We start from the raw sequence: 7,386 nt of genomic DNA on the forward strand, positions 1-7,386 counted from the left end.
GGAGGGAGGAAAAATCCCAGACCGGCAGAAGAGAGAAATTAGGGGCTTCTCCTTTAAGGCAAGCGTGTCACATGACCAGGTGTGGCCTATCAGAGGTTCTCTACCATGGAGCTTTCTTTATTCAGGATTAACAGCAGTCTCAGATAAAGCACAATAAAGGTAGGGTCACTCTGGATCAGCCCTTCTTGCTGCAGAAGGAAATTTTTAATCGCCCCAAATCCAAACGGACATCGCATTCTGTGTAGAGGGCAGGGGCTGAATCGATCTGGGGTTGGAATAAAAGCTCCGTGCAGTTTACACCCTGGACTCCTGAACTTTTCTGCTGTTAACAGACTGATGGAGACATGTTACCAGGTGAGTCTGTCATTTCCAGCAGATGCCGAGGAAAACCCAAGATACGATTAACCACCTCGACTGCTGAAAAGGCGAAAATAAAATCAAGGCCAGGGATTATAAAACAGAACGTCCTGCCTCGGGCTTTGGGCAACTCATGGCCTCGTTGGACTTTTTCTCCCCTGTTCCGGGTGCCAAAAATCTTGTCTGAGTCCCCATCATTTTTCAGAGTCCAGCAGGCTCCTTGTTTGCGTTGGAGACGATGCCAAAAGATGTCATATAAATAACTCTTGAAAATCAACCGGAGTCATAAATATCTCCCATCAATAAATAGCTCTCCTTCCGCGTCTTCAAAGCAGATAACCAACCGGGTGCCAGGAAGGGAGATCCCTGCTGGGGACCCCTGTTTCCCAGGCTGGTTCTATTTACGGACATGTTTGCTTTCCTTAGATCTTGAATGTTATAATGTTATAAGGGGGATGTTTTCCCATCTCCCACCACATGGTCACATGGTGCGCAGCCCAGACCAAGAAATTGTGCTGCACAGCTGTGATGCGTCTTTTTGTGCACCCCGTAGAAGGGAAGAGGCTTGTTAGCTTAGGGTTGCCAGCTCTGGGGTTGGGAAATACCTGGAGACTCTGGGGGTGGAGTTGGGGCTGGGCAGGATTGGGGGGGGGCGGGAGGGACCTTCTTGGAGTGTAATGCTCAGGAGCGCACCCTCCAAAGCAGCCCTTATCTCTAGGGGAACTGATCTCTTTAGGCCGGAGATGAGCTGTAATTCTCGGGGATCTCCAGGTCTCACCTGGAGGCTGGCAACCCTGCCTCCAAAGAATCCATTTTTCTCTTGGAGAACTGATCTCTTTAGTCTGGAGCTGTAATTCCGGGGAATCTCCTGGTCCCCCCTGGGGAATGGCATCTCTATGTGGACTATCAATTAATTCACAGCTGAGGAATGAAATGTAGAGTTTCCAACCTCCAGGGGGGACCTGGAGATCTCCAGGAATCACAACTGAACAGGAGACTACACAGATAGGTTCTCCAGGAGAAAACAAGACCAGATGCTTTGGGGAGCAGATTTTATGGCATCTGTGGAGATCCTTCCCCTCCCCGCTCTGAGCTTCCCCAATCGAGCGCAGAACACTTTCTATTTCAACAGGGGGGGGGGTGTAGAGGAAGACCCGAGTTCAAATCGATCTGAATTCAGCAGGATCCAGAACGGAAAAAAAGTAAGTGCAGAATCAGAAAGAAGCTCACATAGGCTATAGGCTTTTTCTCCTTTTCTTCGAGTTGAGCCAGAACCAAGTCCGGATACACAAGCTGTTTACAAACCAACATTTACATCAGTGGCTTACAAATAAATTCTTAACATAGATCTTCTTATTTCCTAGAGGATTCTCTGATGTGTAATTTTTAAAAAGCTTTATTTGCTACATTTCCAAATATCAAAATAGGCCTGGGCTTCAGTGTCAAGGTGTCAATTTTAAGAGAATGAACAGATTGATACAGGGCTTCCCTCACTGCTTAACTGAGACCTCAGGGCCGCCTTGAGTGCGCCTGGTGTCCTGCGTGCAGTTCTGGTGGCCTCACTTCCAAAATGATTAGCTACTCTAAAAACCATCTCACGATAGTTCATCAGGTAAGACAGGCAAGACCTTGACAAATGGACTTTCTAGTGAACTCCACACAGACACACGAAAAGTAATTCCTACTTGTAGTCCATCCTCCGGGAGACTCCCAGATAAGGCAGGAACGTGATGTTACGAGGTAGAGAATGTGATTGTAAACTGCTTTGAAACACCTTAAAGGTAAAGGTAAAGGTATCCCCTGTGCAAGCACCGGGTCGTGTCTGACCCTTGGGGTGACTCCCTCTAGCGTTTTCATGGCAGACTCAATACGGGATGGACTAGATGACCCATGAGATCCCTTCCAATGATTCTATGATTCTATAGACCCTTTCACATCTAGGGGCTTGTCTGATGAAGTGTCCCTATTTCCCATTTACCTGCAGGGCTCTTCCAGGATTGCCAACTCAAGGTTGGGAGATTCCTGGAGATCTGGGGGATGAAGTTTTGGGGGGGGGGAGAAACTTCCGTGTGCCGCGTGATGCCAGAGACCCCACCCTCCGAAGCAGCCAATCCCTCTCAGGAACCCAGCCTGGGGAGCCAAGGTCGTCTGGAAGACCCCCAGGCCCTGCCTGGAGGTTGGAACCCGACCGATACAGTCACGTTGGCCTCCTTGCCCCACATTTCTGATTTATAGGTCTGCAGTCATCCCTGAGCAAGAGTGACCGTCTGGCCCGAGGAGCCGGCTCTTCCTCCATCCCTCCCTCGGCCGGCTGCTGAGTCATGCGCCCAGCTCCCAAACACCGGCTGCTTCCCTGACCAGAACCAGATGTGCCCCCCCAGGCGGCCGGACGGCATCTCCCTTCTCCCTAGAGCAGTGATTCTCTACCTTCCTAATGCCTTGACCCTTTAATCCAGTTCCTCCTGTTGTGGTGACCCCCAACCATAAAAGTATGCCAGTGTATTTTCACAGAAATTAAACCCAAACTGACCAATGCTGTGAAGATCCCTTGTTCACAATTGTATCTAAATTGTTTTTTTTTTCTGGGGTTTCTCGGTTCAGTTCTGCCTCTTGTCCCACCATGCCGATCTTGCTGTTTTCCGCTACTCCAGACAGACGAACGCTCTCTCTCGATCTACCCCACAAGGCTGTTGTGTGGATGGCACCCGCCCCGCCCCCTGCCAAGCTGCTTGTCCTGCCGCGACCCCTGTGAAAGGGTAATTCGACCCCCCAAAATGATCCGGACTCCCAGGTTGAGAGACTGCTGCCACCCACATACCCCCAGGCCACAAAGCTGACCAGCCTCGGAAAGAGCTGTTCGCGGGGACAGCACACCCCTGCAGGGGTGTCCACAATTTCGGGGTGAGAGGAAGACTCTCCAGTTGGTTTGCGACAGGCTCGCTCTCTTGGACGGCCGTTCTCCGTCTGGCAGGACTTTCCGGCGATGCATTCACCTTTTCCTCGGGGCTGACTTTCCTGAGGCCAAAGGCCACGCTCCGTGAACCGTGCTCTCCCTGGCAAGGACGGTTCCCGGCTGTTTGGCTGGACTGAAATCCCGATGTGATGCTCTGATTCTGCCTTCTTCTGCAGGGAGGGGGGGCTGCTAGGGGCCGCACTGCAGGGTTCCATGTCCCTTTGGACAAAGGAAGCAACAGGGACTCCTGAGAGTTGTACTATTTACAAACACCCGAGCAGAAAACCATGGAAGCAGACGGAGATGAGCAATTCGTGTCCCTGACGGAGCAGACCCATGGGAAGGGCTGGGGTTTTGGACAGGAGCCATGCTGGTCTGCAGGAGGAAAGCTAGAGTCGGATCCAATAAAGTCACCTCCTCCTCCTCCTCCTTCATTCACAAGTTTAAAATTCATATTTTAAGCCAGCATGGTGTAGCGGTGAAGAGCGGAGGCCTCTAATCTGAACAGCCAAGGTTTGGTTCCCCACTCCTCCACGTGCAGCCGGTTGGGGTGACCTTGAGCTAGTCACAGCCCTATTGGAGAAGTTTTCCCAGAGCACCTGCTAGAGTGCCCATTCTTCTCCACAGGAATTGATTTCCGCAGCCGGGAGATGAGCTGTCATTCTTGGGGCTCCCTGGGCCCTACCGTGTTCCCGAGACCCTCGAGAGCAGCGGCCAATCTGAGTTGACAATATAAATAACGCTAATAAATTAACAAATTAATAAATCAATAAGTATGGCCTTGGTGGACCAGGAGTCTAATTCTGTAGGACAGGGGTAGTCAACCTGTGGTCCTCCAGATGTCCACGGACTACAATTCCCATGAGCCCCTGCCAGCATTTGCTGGCAGGGGCTCATGGGAATTGTAGTCCGTGGACATCTGGAGGACCACAGGTTGACTACCCCTGCTGTAGAGGACAGCGTCCTGCGTGTTTTGAGCCCAGAAGGAGGGGACGAGGCAAATCATAGGAACAGGTCAAGGGGCTTTACATGTTTCAGAATAAAAATGGAAGGTTTGGGACTTGGACAGTGAACACTCCCCCCCCCCTTCCCCAGCCGATATCTTAAGTTTCCACCCCTTGTTTAACCCCATTCCTGTTCCTGCACTTTTTCGGCACCCAGAGCCCTGTAAATCATGCTCCGTTGGCTCCTCCTGCATTCCTGCCGTGAAGTGGAGTCTTTCTTTCCAAGGAGAAGTATAAACATTGGTCCGCTTAGCCGTGGCCTGTCTCCAGCAGGTTTTGGGAAAGATAAGGGGGGAGACATTCTTGCAGAATGCTGAAATGACCCCCCCCTCCCCAAGAGGGCCCACCGTCCTTCAGCTCCTGGGTGGCTTTGAGGAGTGAGAAATGCTTAAATAACCAAAAACGGCATCGGGAGATACAGGCCGATTTCTCTGCAGAAACCGAGCTGCTGACGTTCGGCGTTAGAAGATCCTGGGCTGAAAAGAGAGTAGAGTGACCATATCTGGGGTATCTGTCTTGGGGACCAATGCACAGGTATTCCTTTTGTGCTGATCCACCTGGAAGCTTGTGAGCCTAAATTCAAGACCCCATCCCTTGCGACGTGGGGACAGACTCCTGAAACAACAACACGAGTTGGGTTTTATATGCTGCTTTTTTCTTCCCAAAGGAGTCTCAAAGCGGCTTCCAATCGCCTTCCCTTCCTCTCCCCACAACAGACGCCCTGTGAGGGAGGTGAGGCTGAGAGAGCCCTGAGATTACTGAAGAAGAAGAAGAGTTGGTTCTTAGATGCTGCTTTTCTCTTCCCGAAGGAGTCTCAAAGTGGCTTCCATTCACCTCCCCTTTCCTCTCCCCACAACAGACACCCTGTGAGGGAGGGGAGGCTGAGAGAGAACTGATATTGTTGTTGTTGATGTTATCATCATCATCATCATCATCATCATCATTGTTATTAAATTTTAATTTATTGCCAGCCTCTCCCCGAGGGCCTGATATTACTGCTCTGTGAGAACAGCTTTTATCAGTTCTGTGACTAGCCCAAGGTCACCCAGCTGGCTGCATGTGGAGGAGCGGAGAATCAAACCTCTCTCTCCAGATTAGAAGCCAGGACAGGCCGGTCTGTTTCTGAATGAACCTCCGGAGACAGCCCTCTGGGTTGACTAACCACAAAACACGTCTCTGACACGCCGGCCCCACACCACAGACCCCACACGGTGGTTTCACAAGCAGGGGAAGAGGCCTCAGTGTGAAGTCACTGTTGAAGAGGTGGGCGCCGTTTACACCAGGGTGACCCATGCTCCAGAGGACGGATCCATCCTTAGCCAAGCAAAATAGATTATTCTTTAGAAGCCAGACCTGCCTTATCAGGCTGGTCTCTGTATTGTTCAGATTGCTCCATATCCTGTTTCTAAGCCAAACTGTGGCTCTCCAGATGTCCATGGACTACCATACCCATGAGCCCCTGCCAGCATCATCAGACTCCATAAAAAGGGAAGAAGAGCTGGTTTTTATACCCCGCTTTTCATTGCCTGATGGAGTCTCAAAACAGCTCACAATCCCTTTGCGTTCCTTTCGTCACAACAGACGCCCCATGAGGTAGGGGAGGCCGAGAGAGCTCTGAGAGAACAGCTCCATGAGAACAGCACTGTCAGGACTGTGACTGGCTCCAGGTCACCCAGCTGGCTGCATAGGGAGGAGTGGGGAAGCAAACCCCAATTGCCGGAGTAGAAGCCACCACTCTTAGCCACGGCGCCACAAGCACCACAAGCCACGCAGGTGCTCCGTAGGTGCTTGCCCAGGTAAGGATCGCTTTGTGATACTCCATGATCGTCCTTGTTTCAAATACACTGGACTTTTGGGGTATTTGTTTACTCAACTGATTCAGCCCGATTGGCATTTCCTTGCAAGGCCCACAGTCATGACGTGGTTTCCGGCCCCCCCTTCCATTTCCTGAGAAACCCCCAATGCCTCTCCCCTCACGTGACTTGACGGTCCATGCAGTTCTGAATAAATCCAATCTGCCTTTCTGGTTTTTGTCTTTACAGAGACGGCTTTGAGATTGTGCTCCAGCCGATTAGGGGAACCGCTTCCGCACCCTGGCTCACCGCTGACAAGCTCCTGAGTGGCAGACGCTGCCGTGGCTTTAGATAATCTTTTCTCTGTCTCCTGCAAATCCCCCAGAGAGCCAGGATCTGTCTCCAGGCCCTTATCAAGGAAAGCGAATCTTTGCCACGGAGATAGATCCCAATGGGTAGCCGTGTGAGACGGTCTGTGGCTGAGGGAAAGAGCCAGAGGCCAGGAGCAGCTTCAGGACTAACCAAATCTGGGGCAGGGAAGTCACTGCTCACTTCTTCACAGAATCACGAAATCACGGAATCAAAGAATCATAGAGTCGGAAGGGGCCATAGAGGCCATCTAGTCTAACCCCCTGCTCAACGCAGGATCAGCCCTAAGCATTTTAAAGCGTCCAAGAAAAGTGTGTATCCAACCTTTGCTTGAAGACTTCCAGTGAAGGGGAGCTCACCACCTCCTTAGGCAGCCTATTCCACTGCTGAACTACTCTAACTGTGAAAAATTTTTTCCTGATATCTAGCCTATATCGTTGTACTTGAAGTTTAAACCCATTACTGCGTGTCCTCTCCTCTGCAGCCAACAGAAACAGCGTCCTGCCCTCCTCCAAGTGACAACCTTTCAAATACTTAAAGAGGGCTATCATGTCCCCTCTCAACCTCCTTTTCTCCAGGCTGAGCATTCCCAAGTCCCTCAACCTATCTTCAGAGGGCTTGGTCCCTTGGCCCCAGATCATCTTCGTCGCTCTCCTCTGTACCCTTTCAATTTTATCTACATCCTTCTTGAAATGAGGCCTCCAGAACTGCACACAGTACTCCAGGTGTGGTCTGACCAGTGCCGTATACAATGGGACTATGACATCTTGTGATTTTGATGTGATGCCCCTGTTGATACAGCCCAAAATGGCATTTGCCTTTTTTACCGCTGCATCACACTGCCTGCTCATGTTTAGTTTACAATCCACAAGTACCCCAAGGTCTTGTTCACACACAGTGTTACCTGGAA

The sequence above is a fragment of the Paroedura picta genome, chromosome 6 (assembly GCF_049243985.1).
Source record: "Paroedura picta isolate Pp20150507F chromosome 6, Ppicta_v3.0, whole genome shotgun sequence".
Lineage (NCBI taxonomy): Eukaryota > Metazoa > Chordata > Lepidosauria > Squamata > Gekkonidae > Paroedura > Paroedura picta.